Genomic DNA, 23,535 nt, shown 5'->3' with positions numbered 1-23,535 from the left:
CATGCGTTTGCAGTGTATGGCACTATGAAGTAGGCTCTATATGGCACTGTGTGCTACAGATACTGCATGGCACTGTTATGCACGAACTCACTGATGTGCTGTACTGTAGATACTTTATGGTACTGTTATATGTGTACAGTATGACAGTACTATTGTATTTAGATACTGAATTTTTCCATAATGTTGGCATTGTTTGATGCTGTTATGAAGATACTGGATGGCACTACATATAATATTTATTCAAACAAAAATTGGGGTTTCTACCATCGGGGTCTCCACAGACGGTTTCTCCAGGGGTGACTATGCATAACTCTACATGGGATTCAATATCATTGATAAGGATGAGTGATGAGGACTGATGATTTGTTACTTTGTATCCAGCGAACTCTCGCATCCTGGGCTTGTCCACGTGGAGTCTTCTTTACCATTGCTCCACACGTTTCTGTAGTGGCCCAAAGGGTGGTACCTATTGATAGCCTCTTTGCCGCCATTGTATTGGTTTACACCTCCAGCAGCAAAGTGCTTTTGTTATATGCAAAAACTGTTGTTACATGTAATGTGCCTGGTTGTCCAGCAGGTGGCAGTGTACCTGGCAGAGATATTTAGTAAGAATGGAACTTACTATTCCATTCCCCCCCTTCCCCACTTTTGGGCAGAAGTGGGCTTGTCCCGCTTCCTACCAAGGGAGGGGTTGTATGGAGTTGAGGGGAAAGTTGGGAGTTGGAGCGAGAGAGTGAAGCAGCATGGTGTGGCGAGGGAGTGTTTTCCCCTCACTGCCGCAGGAGCTTCAGGAAAGTAGCTCAGAGAGCAGCCCACTGCGGATATATAAAAGGATTTAGTACCTCTGAGAGGGAAAATGGAGCCAAAGGCACACTACACAGCAAAGCGGGTCATAAGAAACAGTAACTGAAGCTGATAGGAACCAGACTGAAGCCAGAGATTAGCACAGCAGCAGCGAGATAAAGCAATGTATTCTAATTCACCTGTCAGTTAACCCTTAGCCTGCTGGAGCCAAGAGAAAGGTCAAGTATTGTTAGGAGGACACAAGTTTATTGCAAGTTTATTCAAGTAAAAACCATTAAACTTCACAAAGTCTGGACCCTACTTACTCCACCAACTACAGTCGTGGCCAAATGTTTTGAGAATTACATAAATATTGGAAATTGGAAAAGTTGCTGCTTAAGTTTGTTTGGGGCATCAGGAAAAAGGCTTGTCCGAAGAAGAAAAGGTGAGCGCTGCCATCAGTCCTGTGTCCTGCCAACAGTAAAGCATCCTGAGACCATTCATGTGTGGGGTTGCTTCTCATCCAAGGGAGTGGGCTCACTCACAATTTTGCCCAAAACAATCCAACAACAGTTTGGTGAAGAACAATGCATTTTCCAGCACGATGGAGCACCGTGCCATAAGGCAAAAGTGATAACTAAGTGGCTCGGGGACCAAAACGTTGACATTTGAAACTCCCCAGATCTTAATCCCATTGAGAACTTGTGGTCAATCCTCAAGAGGCGGGTGGACAAACAAAAACCCACTAATTCTGACAAACTCCAAGAAGTGATTATGAAAGAATGGGTTGCCATCAGTCAGGAATTGGCCCAGAAGCTGATTGAGAGCATGCGCAGTCGAATTGCAGAGGTCCTGAAATAGAAGGGCCAACATTGCAAATACTGACTCTGCATAAATGTCATGTAATTGTCGATAAAAGCATTTGAAACGTATGAAGTGCGTGTAATTGCATGATTTTCCTAGTTTATGAAGTCATGATTTTATGAACGACACGGAGGCGAGTATTGCAATATAAAATTATATTTCACTACTTTACAGAAACAACTGAAACAAAGATCTAAAAGCAGTTTAGCAGCAAACTTTGTGAAAACTAATATTTGTGTCATTCTCAAAACTTTTGGCCACGACTGTACAACGCATTTGTTGCTGTGGAGCCTAACGCCGGGGAGTGACAGTATCCAGGTAGGAGCACCGTGACACAAACTATTAGGGCTATAGCATACCAATAATGCTGGGACCCAATGCTATAGCATTGGGTCCCAGCATTATTCCTAAATGCTGGGACCCAATCGCCCTGGGGGGCTGCCCATTCCATTTCTAGTTTTTCATTTCACGATGGTGTCAGATCTTTGTCACATTTTACAGAGTCAAGAAAATGTTTTTAGCATTCTGTAAAAGGCTGAGGTCCTGGTAATCACAGAGGAAAACTCAGGAAATCAGAACTGTAGGCTGTGATGCAGGAAGCAGTGGATTTATACATTCTGTGCATTGTTGTAATGTAACACCATCTGGAGGCACAATAACGACGAATGACTTTCTCTAATATTGTAGGTGTCCAGATTGTTCTATATCAACCCAAGGACCACCCTTCTCGGTTGACCTAATCACTTCCAGGCATTTGAGGACATTGGTCCAGCAAAGCTGGGGGGAGGGGGTCAAAGCTTCTTTATGTATTATATTTTTCATCCAGTAGCCATGTCTTGTCAACCCATAGTGATAAGTTGGTGTAGATAAGGGGCCTCGCAAAAGAACATCTTGTATGGATTTATTGGCTGCATAATTTTTTATATTTTTGGCTTATTTCCATTCATTTTGTATCAGTTCAACTTTGTTTTCTATCTTTATAGCTCTCAAGGCTGAACCGAAGAAGAAAGAAGTATCAACTGTTTCCGGGAAAGTAGATGCTGAAGATGCCAAGAAGGAAAATGCAAAAGGAGGCAAGAAAAAGGAAGGAGAGAAAGGCAAAGAAGATGGGAAGGCCGAAGGGAAAGAGGGCAAGAGTAAAGGAGAAGGAAAGGAGGAGAAAGATGGAAAGAAGAAGGACGGTGAAAAGGGAGGTTCTGATAAAAAGAGCGGCAAAGACTCTGCCGGTGGTGCTAAATCTGGTGGCAAAGGAGGGGGTGATGCCAAAGGTGGCAGCAAGGTTGGAGGTGACGCCAAAGGTGGTGGCAAGGGTGGAGGTGACGCCAAAGGTGGTGGCAAGGGTGGAGGTGACGCCAAAGGGGGTGGCAAGAGTGGAGGTGACGCCAAAGGTGGTGGCAAGAGTGGAGGTGACGCCAAAGGTGGTGGCAAGAGTGGAGGTGACGCCAAAGCTGGTGGCAAGAGTGGAGAATCTAAGAAAGCACCAGCAAAAAAATAATGACTAAGACAATGGACGCTGAACTATGCTGCCAACCAGACATCTGGACTCATGGATGGTCTCCACTTAAGTATTTGTTTATCTAGATCACGTGTCAAACTCAAGACCCGCAGGCCGAATCCGACCCACTTTGTCATTTTATGTGGCTCTCTGAAGGTTGTGGAAAGACAGGGAATTCGCTATACCCAGTGGTGGGCAACATCTGAGCTATGCTGGCACCAGCTGTGCATGAAATCACAATGGCACAGAGAGCCCCTGCCCTCTATATCTCTGGCAGCATGGTCTAAGGTCTGTGGAAGTGGACTAGATAAATACAGGTAGAAGAGTCTGATCAGTCTGCGCCCCAGAAATAGGAACAACTGGGATGCATCGGACGGCACCAAACATCAAATCTGTAATCAGTTATCACTGTGCTATCTGTAGTGTTACTTAGGACTGCAGGTGACATCTACTACATTATCTGTACTCAGAAAGATATCACTGTGTTATTTGTAGTGTTACATGGGACTGCAGGTGACATCTACTACATTATCTGTACTCAGATACTGTACTGCATGTAATAGCAGCAATCTCCTCCGCTAATGAGCAGGAGATTGCCAGGAGGAAATGCTTCCCTTCCGAGAATTGTCTGCCACATCGGGCTGTGTAATACAGCCTTTGTCACTACGTTATCCATGGTGTTACATAGGACTGCAGGTGACATCTATTACATTATCTGTACTCAGAAAGATATCACTTTGTTATTTGTAGTGTTACATAGGACTGCAGGTGACATCTACTACATTATCTGTACTCAGATACTGTACTGCATGTAATAGCAGCAATCTCCTCCGCTAATGAGCAGGAGATTGCCAGGAGGAAATGCTTCCCTTCCGAGAATTGTCTGCCACATCGGGCTGTGTAATACAGCCTTTATCACTACGTTATCCATGGTGTTACATAGGACTGCAGGTGACATCTATTACATTATCTGTACTCAGAAAGATATCACTTTGTTATTTGTAGTGTTACATAGGACTGCAGGTAGCATCTACTTCATTATCTGTACTCAGAAAGTTATCACTGTGTTATCTGTGGTGTTACATAGGACTGCAGGAGACATCTACTACATTATCTGTACTCAGTTGTCACATAGGACTGCAGATTGCACCTACTAGTCTTACTACATTATCTGTACTAAGTGAGTTATCACTATGTTATCTGTGGTGTTACATAGGACTGCAGATTGCACCTGCTAGTCCTACTACATTATCTGTACTAAGTGAGTTATCACTATGTTATCTGTGGTGTTACATAGGACTGCAGGTGACATCTTCTACATTATCTGTACTCAGTTATCACTGTGTTATCTGTGTGTTACATAGGACTGCAGGTAACATTGTATTACACTGACCGATTTTCGGCAGATAATCGCTAACAAGCGTCCGCGGGAAGACGTGTTAGCTGTCATCTGGCAGTGCAATACTGCCACTGATTGCTTGATCATCGGGCAATCCAAATCTTTTGAAATGTGAAAAAATGATTGTCTGTAGGCGGCAGATTGTGGTGTCTAATAATTATCTACTGCTGACAAACGACTATACAGCATGGGGACGAGCAATGGCATAGCGATCACTCCGCTAACGAGCAGGAGATTGCCAGGAGGAAACGCTTCCCTCCCAAGAATTGTCTGCCACATTGGGCTGTGTAATACAGCCTTCATCACTATGTCATCCATGGTGTTACATAGGACTGCAGGTAACATCTACTACATTATCTGTACTCAGAGAGTTATCACTGTGTTATCTGTGGTGTTACATAGGACTGCAGGTGACATCTACTACATTATCTGTACTCAGAGAGTTATCACTGTGTTATCTGTAGTGTTACATAGGACTGCAGGTGACATCTACTACATTATCTGTACTCAGAGAGTTATCACTGTGTTATCTGAGGTGTTACATAGGACTGCAGGTGACATCTACTACATTATCTGTACTCAGAGAGTTATCACCGTGTTATCTGTAGTGTTACATAGGACTGCAGGTGACATCTACTACATTATCTGTACTCAGTTATCACATAGGACTGCAGATTGCACCTACTAGTCTTACTACATTATCTGTACTAAGTGAGTTATCACTGTGTTATCTGTGGTGTTACATAGGACTGCACTGAAGATTCTGGTGCTTGGGTTCCAAAAGACAAACTCTTGAACTATAATGCGGAAATGGCGCTCGGGGAAAATTAGTTTTACTGATGGTTTAGATAATAACTTTATGTTATTTAGCCAAAGACTGAAATGTTTTTATGAATGAACTATGAAGATGAAGGGAAGAAACTCAGACTTTTTGAACTTCGATTTTTTATGACATGGGCACGAGGGAATCAACTTCGGATGAAACATCGTTTGAATACTGTACTGAGCGAGCGCTCCCTACAGTATTAGAATGTATTGGCTCAGATGAGCCAAAGTTATTACTTCGCGAAGTCTCACGAGACTTCGGGTAATAACTTCAAAAATTAATTTCTACTGTTAAAACCTTTTCCCGAACTCGGGTTTGGTTCCAAGTGGTACCTTGGAACCGGACCCGAGTCGATTCGCTCATCCTTAATGGGCACGAATATGTAGAAATGTGCAATAATAGGATTAACCAGTGGATGAACTAGTTTATGGTTTTCTATCCAAAAAGAATTACAGAAGGTGGAAAGTTCACCTAGAAATCCAGAATAAAGATCTAGATTCACTCACTATTCTGCTGGTGCAGTCACTGTGTACATAAATTACTTATCCTGTACTGACCCTGAGTTACATCCTGTATTATACTCCAGAGCTGCACTCACTATTCTGCTGGTGCAGTCACTGTCTACATACATTACTTATCCTGTACTGATCCTGAGTTACATCCTGTATTATACTCCAGAGCTGCACTCACTATTCTGCTGGTGCAGTCACTGTGTACATACATTACTTATCCTGTACTGATCCTGAGTTACATCCTGTATTATACTCCAGAGCTGCACTCACTATTCTGCTGGTGCAGTCACTGTCTACATACATTACTTATCCTGTACTGATCCTGAGTTACATCCTGTATTATACTCCAGAGCTGCACTCACTATTCTGCTGGTGCAGTCACTGTGTACATACATTACATATCCTGTGCTGATCCTGAGTTACATCCTGTATTATACCCCAGAGCTGCACTCACTATTCTGCTGGTGCAGTCACTGTCTACATACATTACTTATCCTGTGCTGATCCTGAGTTACATCCTGTATTATACCCCAGAGCTGCACTCACTATTCTGCTGGTGCAGTCACTGTCTACATACATTACTTATCCTGTACTGATCCTGAGTTACATCCTGTATTATACTCCAGAGCTGCACTCACTATTCTGCTGGTGCAGTCACTGTGTACATACATTACTTATCCTGTACTGATCCTGAGTTACATCCTGTATTATACTCCAGAGCTGCACTCACTATTCTGCTGGTGCAGTCACTGTCTACATACATTACTTATCCTGTACTGATCCTGAGTTACAGCCTGTAGTATACTCCAGAGCTGCACTCACTATTCTGCTGGTGCAGTCACTGTGTACACACATTACTTATCCTGTACTGATCCTGAGTTACATCCTGTATTATACTCCAGAGCTGCACTCACTATTCTGCTGGTGCAGTCACTGTGTACATACATTACTTATCCTGTACTGATCCTGAGTACATACATTACTTATCCTGTACTGATCCTGAGTTACATCCTGTATTATACTCCAGAGCTGTACTCACTATTCTGCTGGTGCAGTCACCGTGTACATACATTACTTATCCTGTACTGATCCTGAGTTACATCCTGTATTATACTCCAGAGCTGCACTCACTATTCTGCTGGTGCAGTCACCGTCTACATACATTACTTATCCTGTACTGATCCTGAGTTACATCCTGTATTATACTTCAGAGCTGCACTCACTGTTCTGCTGGTGCAGTCACTGTGTACATACATTACTTATCCTGTACTGATCCTGAGTTACATCCTGTATTATACTCCAGAGCTGCACTCACTATTCTGCTGGTGCAGTCACTGTGTACATACATTACTTATCCTGTACTGATCCTGAGTTACATCCTGTATTATACTCCAGAGCTGCACTCGCTATTCTGCTGGTGCAGTCACTGTGTACATAAATTACTTATCCTGTACTGATCCTGAGTTACATCCTGTATTATACTCCAGAGCTGCACTCACTATTCTGCTGGTGCAGTCACTGTGTACATACATTACTTATCCTGTACTGATCCTGAGTTACATCCTGTATTATACTCCAGAGCTGCACTCACTATTCTGCTGGTGCAGTCACTGTACGTACATTACTTATCATGTACTGATCCTGAGTTACATCCTGTATTATACTCCAGAGCTGCACTCACTATTCTGCTGGTGCAGTCACTATGTACATACATTACTTATCCTGTACTGATCCTGAGTTACATCCTGTATTATACTCCAGAGCTGCACTCACTATTCTGCTGGTGCAGTCACTGTGTACATACATTACTTATCCTGGACTGATCCTGAGTTACATCCTGTATAATACTCCAGAGCTGCACTCACTATTCTGCTGGTGCAGTCACTGTTTACATACATTACTTATCCTGTACTGATCCTGAGTTACATCCTGTATTACACTCCAGAGCTGCACTCACTATTCTGCTGGTGCAGTCACTGTGTACATACATTACTTATCCTGCACTGATCCTGAGTTACATCCTGTATTATACTCCAGAGCTGCACTCACTATTCTGCTGGTGCAGTCACTGTGTACACACATTACTTATCCTGCACTGATCCTGAGTTACATCCTGTATTTCTTTTTATTTTAAAAACATAACAAATAAATAAATACAGAAATCACACCAAAACATAACACAAAACTCAAACCAAAAATACAGGACATAATGCACCTCAGCGCAGTACACACAACAGCGATCCAGCCCGACACTCACGCCCCCATAGAACACCCACTGTATACAGTATTTACAATTTCTATTTCAATATCAAATGTACTAACCTTCCTGATCTGGTTGCACCTACCTACACACAGCAATATACTGAAAACTTATTAAAAACTTGCAAAAATCCCACACACGAACACCCCAATTAAACAGACACATTATAATAATTATTTTTTTGGGTCCTTGAGCTGGTCCCACATTCCATGCCCCCAGTACATGATAACAGACGTCCATGAACCAGCCCAGTATTTTCTCATATACCCAAAAAGTCCCCAATGTCCCATGGAACCCTCAAATCCTCCCCCCATTTACCCACCACCCAACCTTACACTACACCCGACAACTCAAATTATAAAATAAATACATCATTAATAATTCAACATATATACACACTACATACCAATATATACAAATATACATATAGACATATAAACTAAAATACATGGCAGAACACCCACATTGAGGCTTTTCAGCCACACACAACTATTAAAACCCAAGTTCGGCGCCTGCATGCCCTATGTCCTCATACAGCCAAAAAAATAAATAAAAAGAATGTAGAGTGTCAGCATCAGCCCACCACCGGGAAGGGAGACAACAGGCTAGGGTACCCTAAAGGAAAAAACCCTCCAGAGGAGGGAGGCTCTACCCACCCCCTACCTCTTATACTCCAGAGAGCGCACCTTCATCAGGTCTCCAAGAATGTACCTAACCACCTCATCTTTTGTCAAGTCAAAAAATTTCAAAGGAATCCTAATGGAATTCAAAAGCCATAACCCGACCCCCAGATCCCGACTTGGGCAATCCCTGAGTTTCCTCGATTGAGTCCTGATTTCCTACATCCCCAGACCCCGCTGACGTAGTACCTTCAGAACCAGGGCAGGATAAGCCGGGAGATGCCCCTGTGGTGTGCGGAGAGCCATCACTTGCCCCCCTGTTGTCACCACCAGATCTCTGAGAAGTTCTGATAGACGTTCTTCAGTACCTCCTGCATGATCTTCTCTTGTTTTGCTTTCGCTTTGACATCTCTCCTCCCTCTCCCAGCTGTCATCTATTAGCAGTGATTGCATCCTTATATATCTCCTCCCATACTATCTCACTTTGCGGTTTATACAACTTTCTGGACTGTGCTGATGCTAGAAGCTGCTACTGCTGCATCCACAAGATAAGTATGTTCCTTTATTTCTGTGGTCTTGATCCTAGGTGACCCTGACTCCCTCCGTATTAAGTGTAGGGAGCCGGTGGTCGTGTCCCCTCACTATTATAGGGTGTTCAGGTGTCATACAGCCAAGGAACGAGGGTATGCAATTATCTATCATAGAGATTTTTGCATAGGCTGAGCAGTAAGGGAGAGTGCTAGGGCTGTTACAGGGCTTACCCTTTTGTTCCTTAGTTTTGGATCAAGTCAGTCGGATCTTCATTTGTGTCTTCTAGTTTTCTGCAACACCATCCGTGAAATTTGTCTCTCATTCCTGGAAGAAAGGCAAAAACCATCCCCGACAGGAGACTACCCACAGAGGAGCCCTCTCTTTCCAGAGGCTTGCAAGATTAATCTTAATAAAGGTGTTCACCATGAACGCCACAGGGTTGACCATACCCAACCCACCTAGCCTCCTCGTACGGTAAGTAACCTCCCTCTTCACAAGGTTCGGTTTGTTTCCCCATAACATCTGGAAGAACAGACTGTAGACCCGAGTACAGAAAGGTTCTGCCAAGACTCACACACTGCCCAGATATAACAGCAAAGGGATCAGGTAGGTTTTGATAATGTTCACCCTTTCCCTGAGGGTTAAAGACCAACCCTTACCCTTCCACTGGTCGACCCTCTGAGCGGCAATCTTTAGCCTGCTATCCCAATTTTGATGGGTGTAACTCCCCTGGCCAAATTTAATGCAGAGGACTTTTGTAGACTCCTGGAGCTCTGGAAGGGTGTCAAGGAGATCAAAACCAGGATCTCCACCTCCAAGCCAGAGACTCTAACACTTATCCCGGTTGATCTTGGACCCATATGACTCTGAGTAGCATTCCACCTCCGACAGCACCCACTCTGCCTTTCCTCTCAAAGACACAAAGATAGTTACATCATCAGCATACCCAACCACCCTCAGTGCAGTCTCTGGAGCTGCCCGGTCCATCCCGACACCTGCCAACGGCCTATGATCAACCCTTCTAAGGAAGGAATCAATCGCGAACACGTACAATAGCGAGCTTAAAGTACAACCCTGGCAGGCCATATATCAGAAGGAAAGACCAGAGGTATTCATGGTCCTACTCGATCAAACGCTTTTGCCTGATCCAAGGAACGCATGTACCCCTTCCAGTGACCTGCCCTGCTCCATTGCCTCCCGGACACTGAGCACAGCACTAAAAGTTCTGCGGCCTGGAACAGAGCAATGCTGGGCCCCTGAAAGGAGCTGGGGCGCAAACTTCTCCAACCGATTAAATAGCACCTTCACCAGAATCTTTCTGTCCACACCGAGGAGCGCTATTGGACGCCAATTCTCAATCTGGAATGGATCTTCACCCTTTGACAGAATGATCAGGGCCAACCTCCTCATTGACTTTGGTAGAGTACCCAAGGAGAAACACTCATTGAATACCTCAGTCAAGAGGGGAACTAAGGTCTTATAAAACTCAGATGTTAAGCCATCCGGACCTGGCAATATTTTTGGGAGCAAGCCGGTCAATCACTAGACTGACTTCCTCTTTCTGGAGCATTTCAGTCAAAACGTTAAGAGAGGGGTCTGCCCCTGGTTCAGGAACAGTTTCAGCCAGAAAAGTCGATGAGATATGAGTTAAAGGATCCGACGACCTCCAAGATCCCTGATCTGGACCATCTCAGTGAACCTGTACTATCAATCAGTCCTGACACAATCTTACTATTCACTGACATCCTGCAGTTTCTGTAAGGGTCGGGTGAGCGGTAATTCCAATAATCCCTCTCAAAAACCAAAGATGCGTGCCTATCGTAGTGACATCTCATAGTCCAAGACTTCACTCTGGAGATCTCACTGCTACCACCAGTCGAGACAAGACGTTCGAGTTTCCTCCTCAGGCCCTCATACAGGTGGTACCTACTCAGACTCCTGAGGCTCAAAAGCTGGTGGAAGAATCTTCCCACCCTTTCCTTGAACATCTCCCACAACTCAGACTTACTGCTGCAGAGATTCAGCAATGGTACCTGGCTCTGAACGAAATCCTCAATAGACTGTCTTATTTCTGCATCTTCCAAGAGAAATGAATTGAGCCTGCAGTAGCCTCTTCCCATCCGGGGGGTCTCTGTAACATTCAGAGAAAACAAAATCAAACAGTGGTCTGAGAACTCCACCTCCATAGCAGACGCGGCTGAAGACACTGCTTCCTTCTTTAAATAAAACCTATCTATTCTAGACCTACAACTACCCCTATGATAGGTGAACCCCGGGTGGCCTGGGGTGTGCCGGATGTGGACATCCACCAGGCGAGCCTCACTAGCTATACTATTGAGCGCGACGCTGTCATAAGTCAGCTTGTCCCTGGAACCTCCCCTATCCTGGCGCCTCGTGACAGTATTGAAGTCCCATTCAAAGACCACCTGCCAACTTGTAAAAAGATAGGGCTTGATCCTCATAAAGAGACACTTCCGGTCCCACTTGGACTGGGGACCGTAGATGTTAATTAGATGAAGTTCTTGTCCCTTCATGAGGACATCCAAGATCAGACACCTCCCCATTTCTAATTCAATAACCCGTTGGCATTCTACCAGTGCGGTAAAAAGTACCGCCACCCCGCTATACGGCTCGGCCGCAAGAGACCTGTACGAGGCTCTGCGCCTCCACTCCCTTTTAGCTTTAACCGCCTCCGGACCGCCTAACGCAGGATTGCGTTCCGGAGGGGGTCGATTCATTCATCCTGGACGCATATACGCGCCATCTCGCGAGACGCAAGATTTCCTGTGAACGCGCGCACACAGGAGCACGCGTTCACAGGAACCGGAGGTACATGAGTGCATCTACAGCCTGCCAGCAGCGATCGTTCGCTAGCAGGCTGTAGCTGCGATTTTTTTTTAACCCTTGAAAGGTATATTAGACGCTGTTTTTTTAACAGCGTCTAATATACCTGCTACCTGGTCCTCTGGTGGTCCCTTTTGCTTGGATCGACCACCAGAGGACACAGGCAGCTCAGTAATAAGTAGCACCAAACACCACTACACTACACCCCCCTGTCACTTATTAACCCCTTATCACCCCGTATAGACTCCCTGATCACCCCCCTGTCATTGATCACCCCCCTGTAAGGCTCCATTCAGACGTCCGCAAAACACGGACACCGCGGATCTGCAAAACACGGACACCGGCAATATGCTTTCCGCATTTTGTGGATCCGCACATTGCCAGAACTATATAGAAAATATAGGACATGTTCTATAGGCTCTACAAAAAACGCAGTGTTCGCCCGATCAGGCCTGATCTTGTGCGCACACATCCGTTCAGTCCGCCCCACCGCAGTGACAGAATTTTTTTTTCTGATGACTGCAAAAACACCGTAAAATCACTACGGCTCTATAAAAAGATCAGTTTTGAGGGGCATGGCGAATTCCCAAGGTATTTCGTGAGGGGCATGGCGAGTTCATAGAAGTTTTTTTTTGGCACAAGTTAGCGGAAATTGATTTTTATTTTTTAGTTTTTTTCTTACAAAGTCTCATATTCCACTAACTTGTGACAAAAAATAAAATCTCACATGAACTCGCCATACCCCTCACGGAATCCAAATGCGTAAACATTTTTTGACATTTATATTCCAGACTTCTTCTCACGCTTTAGGGCCCCTAAAATGCCAGGGCAGTACAAACACCCCACAAGTGACCCCATTTTGGAAAGAAGACACCCCAAGGTATTCAATGAGGGGCATGGCGAGTTCCTCGAATATATATATTTTTTTGCACAAGTTAGCGGAAAATGATTTCATTTTATTTTTTGTCTCTTACAAAATCATTTTCCGCAAACTTGTGCCCAAAAATAAAACTTCTATGAACTCGCCATGCCCCTCACGGAATACCTTGGGGTGTCTTCTTTCCAAAATGGGGTCACATGTGGGGTATTTATACTGCCCTGGCATTTTAAGGGCCCTAAAGCGTGAGAAGAAGTCTGGAATCCAAATGCCTAAAAATGCCCTCCTAAAAGGTACTCATTGGAATTTGGGCCCCTTTGCGCATCTTGGCTGCAAAAAAGTGTCACACATGTGGTATCGCCGTACTCAGAAGAAGTTGGGCAATGTGTTTTGGGGTGTATTTTTACATATACCCATGCTGGGTGAGAGAAATATCTCTCTAAAATGACAACTTTCTATAAAAAAAGGGAAAATTTGTCTTTTACAGAGATATTTCTCTCACCCAGCATGGGTATATGTAAAAATACACCCCAAAACACATTGCCCTACTTCTTCTGAGTACGGCGACACCAGATGTGTGACACTTTTTTGCAGCCAAGATGCGCAAATGGGCCCAAATTCCAATGAGTATCTTGACGGTTTCACAGGGCATTTTTACGCATTTGGATTCCAAACTACTTCTCACGCTTTAGGGCCCCTAAAATGCAAGGGCAGTATAAATACCCCACATATGACCCCATTTTGGAAAGAAGACACCCCAAGGTATTCTGTGAGGGGTATTAGTGGAATATGAGACTTTGTAAGAAAAAAAAAAAATCTTTTTCCGCTAACTTGTGCCCCCAAAAAATATATTCTATGAACTCGCCATGCCCCTCACGGAATACCTTGGGGTGTCTTCTTTCCAAAATGGGGTCACATGTGGGGTATTTATACTGCCCTGGCATTTTAGGGGCCCTAAAGCGTGAGAAGAAGTCTGGAATCCAAATGTCTAAAAATGCCCTCCTAAAAGGAATTGATCAATGACAGGGGGGTAATCAGGGAGTCTTTATGGGGTGATCACCCCCCTGTCATTGATCACCCCCCTGTCATTGATCACCCCCCTGTAAGGCTCCATTCAGACGTCCGTATGTGTTTTGCGGATCCACAGTGTCGTATTTTGCGGATCCACGGATCCGCAAAACACATACGGACGTCTGAATGGAGCCTTACAGGGGGGTGATCAATGACAGGGGGGTGATCAGGGAGTCTATATGGGGTGATCACCCCCCTGTCATTAATCACCCCCCTGTAAGGCTCCATTCAGACGTCCGTATGTGTTTTGCGGATCCGATCCATGGATGCGTGGATCCGTAAAACACATACGGGCGTCTGAATGGAGCCTTACAGGGGGGTGATCATCCCATATAGACTCCCTGATCACCCCCCTGTAAGGCTCCAGTCAGACGTCCGTATGTGTTTTGCGGATCCGATCCATTGGTGCGTGGATCCGTAAAACACATACGGACATCTGAATGAAGCCTTACAGGGGGGTGATCAATGACAGGGGGGTGATCAATGGCAGGGGGGTGATCAGGGAGTCTATATGGGGTGATCAGGGGTGAATAAGGGGTTAATAAGTGACGGGGGGGTGTAGTGTAGTGGTGTTTGGTGCTACTTTACACAGCTACCTGTGTCCTCTGGTGGTCGATCCAAACAAAAGGGACCACCAGAGGACCAGGTAGCAGGTATATTAGACGCTGTTATCAAAACAGCATGTAATATACCTGTTAGGGGTTAAAAAAATCGCATGTACAGCCTGCCAGCGAACGATCGCCGCTGGCAGGCTGTAGATCCTGTCTCTTACCGGCCGATCCTGTGAACGCGCGCGCCTGTGTGCGCGCGTTCACAGGAAGTCGCGCGTCTCGCGAGATGACGCGTGACTCTGCCTGGCACAGCCGCCTCCGGACCGCGATCCTGCGTTAGGCGGTCCGGAGGCGGTTAAAGGAGCTGCAGGAAGATCTGGCAAGTCCTGACTGTGTGGTCCATGTGACAACAATCTCCCGTATTCTTCATATGTCTGGGCTATGGGGTAGAGGGGCAAGACGAAAGCCTTTTCTTACGAAGAAAAACATCCAAGCCAGGCTACATTTTACAAAAACATATCTTAAGTCTCCCAAAAGCATGTGGGAAAAGGTGTTATGGTCTGATGAAACCAAGGTGGAACTTTTTGCCCATAATTCCAAAAGATATGTTTGGTGCAAAAACAACACTGCACATCACCAAAAGAACCCCATCCCCACAGTGAAGCCTGGTGGTGGCAGCATCATGCCAAGGGGCTGTTCTTCTTCAGCTGGAACTGGGGCCTTAGTTAAGGGCTCTTTCACACCTGCGTTCTTGTCTTCCGGCATAGAGTTCCGTCGTCGGGGCTCTATGCCGGAAGAATCCTGATCAGTTTTATCCTAATGCATTCTGAATTAGGATGTCTTCAGTTCCGGAACGGAACGTTTTTTGGCCGGAGAAAATACCGCAGCATGCTGCGCTTTTTGCTCCGGCCAAAAATCCTGAAGACTTGCCGCAAGGCCGGATCCGGAATTAATGCCCATTGAAAGGCATTGATCCGGATCCGGCCTTAAGCTAAACGTCGTTTCAGCGCATTGCCGGATACGACGTTTAGATTTTTTAGAGTGGTTACCATGGCTGCCGGCAGCCATGGTAAAGTGTAGCGGGGAGCGGGGGAGCAGCATAGTCCGTGCGGCTCCCGGGGCGCTCCAGAGTGACGTCAGGGCGCCCCACGCGCATGGATGATGTGATCACATGGCGCGTCATCCATGCGCATGGGGCGCTCTGACGTCATTCTGGAGCGCCCCGGGAGCCGCACGGACTGTAAGTATACCGCTCCCCCGCTCCCCACTACTACTATGGTAACCAGGACTTTAATAGCGTCCTGGCTGCCATAGTAACACTGAAAGCATTTTGAAGACGGATCCGTCTTCAAATGCTTTCAGTTCACTTGCGTTTTTCCGGATCCGGCGTGTAATTCCGGCAAGTGGAGTACACGCCGGATCCGGACAACGCAAGTATGAAAGAGGCCTAAGCTGGAGGGAATTCTGAACAGTTCCAAATTCCAGTGAATATTGGCCCAAAACCTTCAGGCTTCTGCTAGAAAGCTGAACATGAAGAGGAACTTCATCTATCAGCATGACAACGACCCAAAGCATACATCCAAATCACCAAGGAATGGCTTCACCAGAAGAAGATTACAGTTTTGGGATGGCCCAGCCAGAGCCCAGACCTGAATCCAATTGACAATCTGTGGGGTGATCTGAAGAGGGCTGTGCCCAGGAGATGCCCTCGCAATCTGACAGATTTGGAGGGTTTTTGCCAAGAAGAGTCAAAATGTGCCATGCTGATAGACTTATACCCAAAAAGACTGAGTGCTGGAATAACATCAAAAGGGGCTTCAACAAAGTATTGGTTTAAAGGGACACTGACAGGCCAAATCAACATATTTAGTTATATATATGACATTACAGGTCTTAGATGCTTTTAATAGACTGTGTAAGTATCCCCCCTGTCCACCTTATAAATACCGAAAAATAAAGTTTTATAACCTGCCTGTCTCGTCACCAATCTGCCCAAGGGGCGGCGTAATAATCTCAAATTGCGCCCAGCCAGCCGCTCCCAACTGCCGTTCTGAAGCCCCGCCCAGCTCATCAATATTCACTTCGCTGGGCGGCGGCTACAACTCTCCCCAGTCAAGATCCTGCACAGGCGCGATGTAACCACGGCCGGGTGCAAGCGCAGAAGATTAGACGAGGACGATGCCAAGAGGATTCGATTGCCCATGCGCAGGATCTTGACTGGGGAGAGTTGTAGCCGCCGCCCAGCGAAGTGAATATTTTCGGTATTTATAAGGTGGACTGGGGGGATACTTAGATGCTTTTAATAGACTGTATAAGACCTGTAATGTCAGATATATAACTAAATATGCTGATTTGGCCTGTCAGTGTCCCTTTAACGGCGTGCAGACTTAAGCAACCATATTATTTTATTTTTATTTTTTTCTACTCTCCACCTAAAAGATTTCAGTTTGTTTTTTAATTGACTTGTACAGTTTATAGGTCACATTAAAGGTGGAAAAAGATCTGAAATGATTTATCTTTGTCTCATTGTTTTACATCACAGAAACCTGACATTGTAACAGGGGTGTGTAGACTTTTTATATCCACTGTATATGTGTGTGAGCATGTGAACCTACAGCATGTTGTGTTCAAAATAATAGCAGTGTGTTTAAAAAAAGTGGCTAAAACTCTAAATCCTTCTAATAGCTTTTATTTCCATCCACACAAATGCATCGGGAACACTACACATTCTATTCCAAATATAAACATATCAAATTTGTGTTTTTCCTCAAAAAAAATTGAAGAAAAGTGAATATTAGACTGTTCAAAAAAAAATTGCAGTGTTTGTATTCTTCTTTATAAACTGAAAAATGTTTGAAGCTTTTCTTTCCTCTGAATCCCGTCACTAATATTCAGTTGTATAACCGCTGTTTCTGAGACCCGCTGGACGTCTATGTTGCTCGGAGTCACCACCTTCTGGCCCCTGTGACCAGGTTTTCCAGCCCAGGATGATTGGACCACATTCCAGTTCTTCTCTATTTCTTGGTTTTGCCTCAGAAACTGCATGTTTGATGTCACCCACAAGTTTTATATTGGATTAAGATCCGGGGATTGGGCCGGCCGCTCCATAACATCAATCTTGTTGGTCTGGAACCAAGATGTTGCCCGTTTACTGGTGTGTTTGGGGTCGTTGTCTTGTTGGACACCCATCTCAAGGGCATTTCCTCTTCAGCATAAGGCAGCATGACCTCTTCCAGTATTCTGATGGATTCAGACTGATCCATAATCCCTGGTCTGCGATAAATAGGCCCCACACCGTAGTCTGAGACACATCCCCATATCATGATGCTTGTCCACCATGCTTCCCTGTCTTCACAGTGTACTGTGGCTGAATTCAGTGTTTGGGGGTCGTCTGACAAACTGTCTCCGGCCACAAGACCCAAAAAGAACAATCTGACTTCCATCAGTCCACAGAATGTCTCTTTAGGCCGTCAATGTGCTCTTTGGCAGATTGTCACCTCTTCAGCACACGTCTTGTTTTCCACAGTGGGACTTTGCGGGGGCTTCTTGCAGATAGCCCGGCTTCACATCGGTGTCTTCTCATTGTAACAGGACTCACAGGGAACTTTACACCTTCTTTCATCTTCCTGGAGCTGATTGTTGGCCGAGTCCTTGCCATTTTGGCTATTCTTCTATCCATTCGAATGGTAGTTTTTCACTTTCTTCCATGTCTTTCAGCTTTCAGGTTTTGGTTGCCATTTTAAAGCATTAGTGATCATTTTCTGCACTTCTTTATATGTTTTCCTCTCTCCAATCAACTTTTTAATCGAGGTACGCTGTTCTTCTGAACAATGTCTGGAACGACCCATTTTCTTCAGAATTTCAGAGAGAAATGCACTGTAACCAGCAGGTACAACATTTGCTACCTTCCTTCCTTAAATAAGGGCAATAATTGCCACCTGTTTTCAAAGAATGAATAACCTCACTCATTGAACTCCACACTGCTATTATTTTGAACATGCCCCTTTCAATAAGTGATTTAATTACAGAGAATCAGCAGCATGCATGTCCTGACTGTTGGGTCTGTTGGATTGCTATTACTCTACTACACCTGATAGTAAATTATTTGGCATGTAGAAAAATCATTTCTACCAAAAACAGTGATTGATCAGGTTAGTGATGTCTGACTGCTATTATTTTGAACACAACTGTACATACGTGTGTCTATGTGTCACAGAGTGTACATGTGAATCTACAGCATGTACATACATGTGTGCATCAGAGTTTGTGTGTGTCTATACATATGAATGTACTAGGCATGTATCACAGTGCACACGTCCCTTCACATGTTCTTTGCCATGACTCCCCTCTGGGTGCGGACCCTGTCGTCGGTCAAGGCTCAGGTTTTCAGCCTCATTACCACACGTGTCGTTGGAAAGAAAATTTTCTTTCAGCAATTACTTGGTTTTTAGTTTTTAATTAGAGGGAAATCTGGATAATGGAGCATTGTTTGTACTGTATGTGGCGGCATGAGCAGAATTTTGGCTGATCCCAGGAGGGGGCAGTATAGAGATGCCACTGGTGCCTTCAAATGACACTGTACAAGTCCTCTCCACTCTCAAAAACGTCCTTTCTCAGGGCTGTATATTCATATGGGTGCATCGTGTGTTGTGGTGTCTGCGGAGGGGTGGGGGGGGGGTTCTCGCAGGGGCTCAGCATATCCTGGATCACTTCTCAGGCTCTGTGACACTTGATATCTTTATTATCACCGGAGGTTAAGCTGCTGATTTCTTGTTCGGGGCTTCGTGCAGACAATGATTTGAGTGAAAGTAAATTTCTTAATGGAATAAGCCCCCCCATAAATTACTGGGGGGAGGACAATTACATTTTCTGCCCCCAGAACAATGTAAATCCAATAAAAGCTCATCAATCCTGAGATGTCACAGAACTTACAAACTGTATCAATCTATAGATTTACCGTACATCCTGTATATCATTTCATTTTAGATCAAGAGATATGGAGGCGCCGTCCATGGGATGAAGTGATCATTGTGCTTCAGACAGCATCCGCCCCTGCCTGTAGAGGGCACCATCACTGACCGATTTGGTGTCAGTTCTTTTGAATGTAATATCCATGGTGGTCTGAGTATACATTTTCCTTTATTTTCCATGCTGTAGAGGAAGATGATAACATTCCTGGTGGTCCCAGGTGCTTAAAATTCCTGATCTAAAGAGGTAAAGAAATAAAAAGTTACATTCTTGATATTCAACAACTGAAGAACATGGACTACACATTCATGATGGCATAGGTTAGTGAGGAGGTCTGGGATGGTCAAACTCTTATTGGCAACATTCCTGGTAGACTAGGGTTTAATTTTTTTTATAATACTTGATGTTTTAGAGCAGAAAATAGGTTAATTATTTCATCCCAAGTGGTCTAGGGTAGCAAAGGGGTAAACAGCAACATTTACAATGGTGAAAGAACTGATGGAACATTCCTGGTGATCAAGGGATGCAAAGCAGTTTGTGAATGTAGGATAGTAATGGGGTTAATGGGAACATTCCTGGTGGTCTATGATAGTTTTGAGATTAATGGGAACATTTCTGGTGGTGTAGGATAGTAATAGGGTTAATGTGAACATTCCTGGTGGTGTAGAATATTAATGTGGTTAATGGGAACATTCCTGGTGGTCTAGGATAGTAATGGGGCTAATGGGAACATTCCTGGTGGTCGGTCTAGGATAGTAATGGGGTTAATGGAAACATTTCTGCTGGTCTAGGATAGTAACGGATTTAATAGGAACATTCCTGGTGGTGTAGAAGATTAATGAGGTTAATGGGAACATTCCTGGTGGTCTATGATAGTATTCAGATTAATGGGAACATTTCTGGTGGTGTAGGATAGTAATGAGGTCAATGTGAACATTCCTGGTGATGTAGAATATTAATGGGCTTAATGGTAACATTCCTGGTGGTCTAGGATAGTAATGGGGTTAATGTGAACATTCCTGGTGGTGTAGAATAGTAATGAGGTTAATGGGAACATTTCTGGTGGTGTAGCATAGTAATGAGGTTAATAGGAACATTCCTGGTGATCTATGATATTATTGGGATTAATGGGAACATTCCTGGTGGTGTAGGATAGTAATGGGAGTTAATGGGAACATCCCTGGTGGTCTAGAATAGTAATGGTACTGATGGTATAGGATAGTATTTAGGTTAATGGAAACATTTCTGGTGGTCTATGATAGGAATGGGGTTAATGGGAACATTCCTAGTGGTATAGGATAGTAATGGGGTTAATTGGAACATTCCTGGTGGTGTAGGATAGTAATGGGGTTAATAAAAACATTTATGGTGGTCTAGGATAGTAATGTGGTTAATGGGAGCATTCCTGGTGGTGTAGAATATTAATGAGGTTAATGGGAACATTCCTGGTGGTCTATGATAGTATTGAGATTAATAAGAACATTTCTGGTGGTGTAGGATAGTAATGAGGTTAATGTGAACATTCCTGGTGGTGTAGAATATTAATAGGGTCAATGGGAACATTCCTGGTGGTCTAGGATATTAATGGGGTTAATGTGAACATTCCTGGTGGTGTAGAATGGTAATGAGGTTAATGGGAACATTCCTGGTGGTCTATTATAGCATTGAGATTATTGGGAACATTCCTGGTGGTGTAGGATAGTAATGGGGTTAATGGGAACATCCCTGGTGGTCTAGAATAGTAATGGCACTGATGGTATAGGATAGTATTTAGGTTAATGGAAACATTTCTGGTGGTCTAGGATAGTAATGGGGTTAATGGGAACATTCTTGGTGGTGTAGAATAGTAATGAGGTTAATGGGAAGATTCCTGGTGGTCTATGATAGTATTGAGATTAATGAGAACATTCCTGGTGGTGTAGGATAGTAATGGGGTTAATGTGAACATTCCTGGTGATGTAGAATAGTAATGAGGTTAATGGGAACATTCCTGGTGGTCTATGACAGTATTGAGATTAATGGGAACATTCCTGGTGGTGTAGGATAGTAATGGGGTTAATGGGAACATCTCTGGTGGTCTAGAATAGTAATGGCACTGATGGTATAGGATAGTATTTAGGTTAATGGAAACATTTCTGGTGGTCTAGGATAGGAATGGGGTTAATGGGAACATTCATGGTGGTCTAGGATAGTAATGGGGTTGATGGGAACATTTCTGGTGGTCTAGGACATTAATGGGGTTAATGGGAAAACTCCTAGTGGTCTAGGATAGTAATGGGTTAATGGGAACATTCCTGTTGGTCTAGAATAGTAATAGCACTGGTAGGACCACTATGAGGATGATGTTATGGGCAGTTCTGTAACTTATGGGTCTGGTATTGTGGGGGTGCTTTGGAGACTGGCATGTTTAGACCTAATAGTTAAATACCTTCAAGCTTTGCAGAAAGCGTCCAGCCCAGGCAAACACTCGCTGGCAGAGGATAATTACTCCTTACCTGATCGATTCCCCAAATAACAGCCTTCAGCTGATGGCATTTTACAGATAAGAGGTCGTCCAGAAACCCTGGCTAATCGCAGCACAACACACAAAGGCTTCTCTTCCACTTCAGGCTAAACCTTTTCAGGAGGTGCGAGGCATGAGGCACACACTGACCTCTGCAATGTCCTTTCAAGCACTTCTTTCCAGGATACCCAGGTTAGTGACACCTGGTTTAATATCTCAATGGCTTTTAGTGGCCAATGATTAATCTGGACTATAAACCTAAGAAGTCGCCATTTGGCACTAAATGACGGAGAATTGCGCAGTAGCCGCCATGTTCTCATGAATTTATATCAGCCTTTAAATAAGAAAGTGAAGAGAGCATAAAATGAAGCAGAGGGAGGTAATATGTACTTTAGCCCTGGAGACGCTAATGAGGAAATTAAATTCTACTTTTATTTTATGGAGAACGTCAGAAACAATGGCACAGATTATGTACGAAAGAACCGAGCAAAAGAAACTATATAATATCAGAAAATATGGCAGGAGAAATGGATAGAAATATTGTTACAATGTAATCTTCTCGCCCCGGTCACACTTTACGATTATTCTGACTGCGGCTGAGATGCCCTTTAAAAATCAATAAGGGTTGAGATGTGGGGAAGGGGGTTCTCTATGTGCTGTGTCCCTATGATCTGAGTAAGGACTGTCCTGTGAGGATGCTGTCCTCAGAGGCTGGTGCTTATCCTGTGATGATGCTGTCCTCAGAGGCTGGTGCTTATCCTGTGATGATGCTGTCCTCAGAGGCTGGTGCTTATCATGTGATGATGCTGTCCTCAGAGGCTGGTGCTTATTCTGTGATGATCCTGTCTTTAGAAGCTGGTGCTTATCCTGTGATGATGCCATCCTCAGAGGCTGGTGCTTATCCTGTGATGATCCTGTCTTTAGAGGCTGGTGCTTATCCTGTGATGATGCCATCCTCAGAGGCTGGTGCTAATCCTGTGATGATGCTGTCCTCAGAGGCTGGTGCTTATCCTGTGATGATCCTGTCTTTAGAGGCTGGTGCTTATCCTGTGATGATGCTATCCTCAGAGGCTGGTGCTTATCCTGTGATGATCCTGTCTTTAGAGGCTGGTGCTTATCCTGTGATGATGCTGTCCTCAGAGGCTGGTGCTTATTGTGTAGCACAGGTGTAAGGTACTGTAACACAAACCTAACCTGCCCCTAGTCAACATTTTAGAGAGTTTTTCCTACCCTCTGCCTTTTGTAAACACTCATTTCTATCCCCATGTTTGCTGAGTGGGTGTGTTCTTCCTGGTGTGATGTCATAGCTCATGCTGTGAGTTCTAGACCAATCATCACTGCTGCTCCCTCTCACAGCATGCACTCTCAGAGACACACAAGCAGCTGTGTCCCCCTCCTTCCTCTCTCTAGTATGTTAAAAGGAAGATGTGG

The 23,535-nt window shown here is 44.5% G+C and overlaps 1 long non-coding RNA gene across 2 annotated transcripts; it reads right to left on the bottom strand.

The window, feature by feature from the left end:
* Positions 1–1,576: 1,576 nt before the first annotated feature.
* Positions 1,577–22,268, bottom strand: LOC122922703. Of its 2 annotated transcripts, XR_006387186.1 has the most exons (3): positions 22,097–22,268; positions 19,591–19,839; positions 1,577–1,635 (listed from the first exon to the last, which is right to left on the bottom strand). It is a non-coding gene; the product is annotated as an uncharacterized LOC122922703 (long non-coding RNA). The 2 variants fall into 2 exon arrangements; XR_006387185.1 differs by lacking the exon at positions 1,577–1,635 and having other exon boundaries at positions 19,572–19,839; positions 22,097–22,266.
* Between the last annotated feature and the right edge of the window lie 1,267 nt (positions 22,269–23,535).

Source organism: Bufo gargarizans, unplaced genomic scaffold (assembly GCF_014858855.1).
Source record: "Bufo gargarizans isolate SCDJY-AF-19 unplaced genomic scaffold, ASM1485885v1 fragScaff_scaffold_655_pilon, whole genome shotgun sequence".
NCBI lineage: Eukaryota > Metazoa > Chordata > Amphibia > Anura > Bufonidae > Bufo > Bufo gargarizans.
This window is presented reverse-complemented; position numbering and strand designations above follow the sequence as displayed.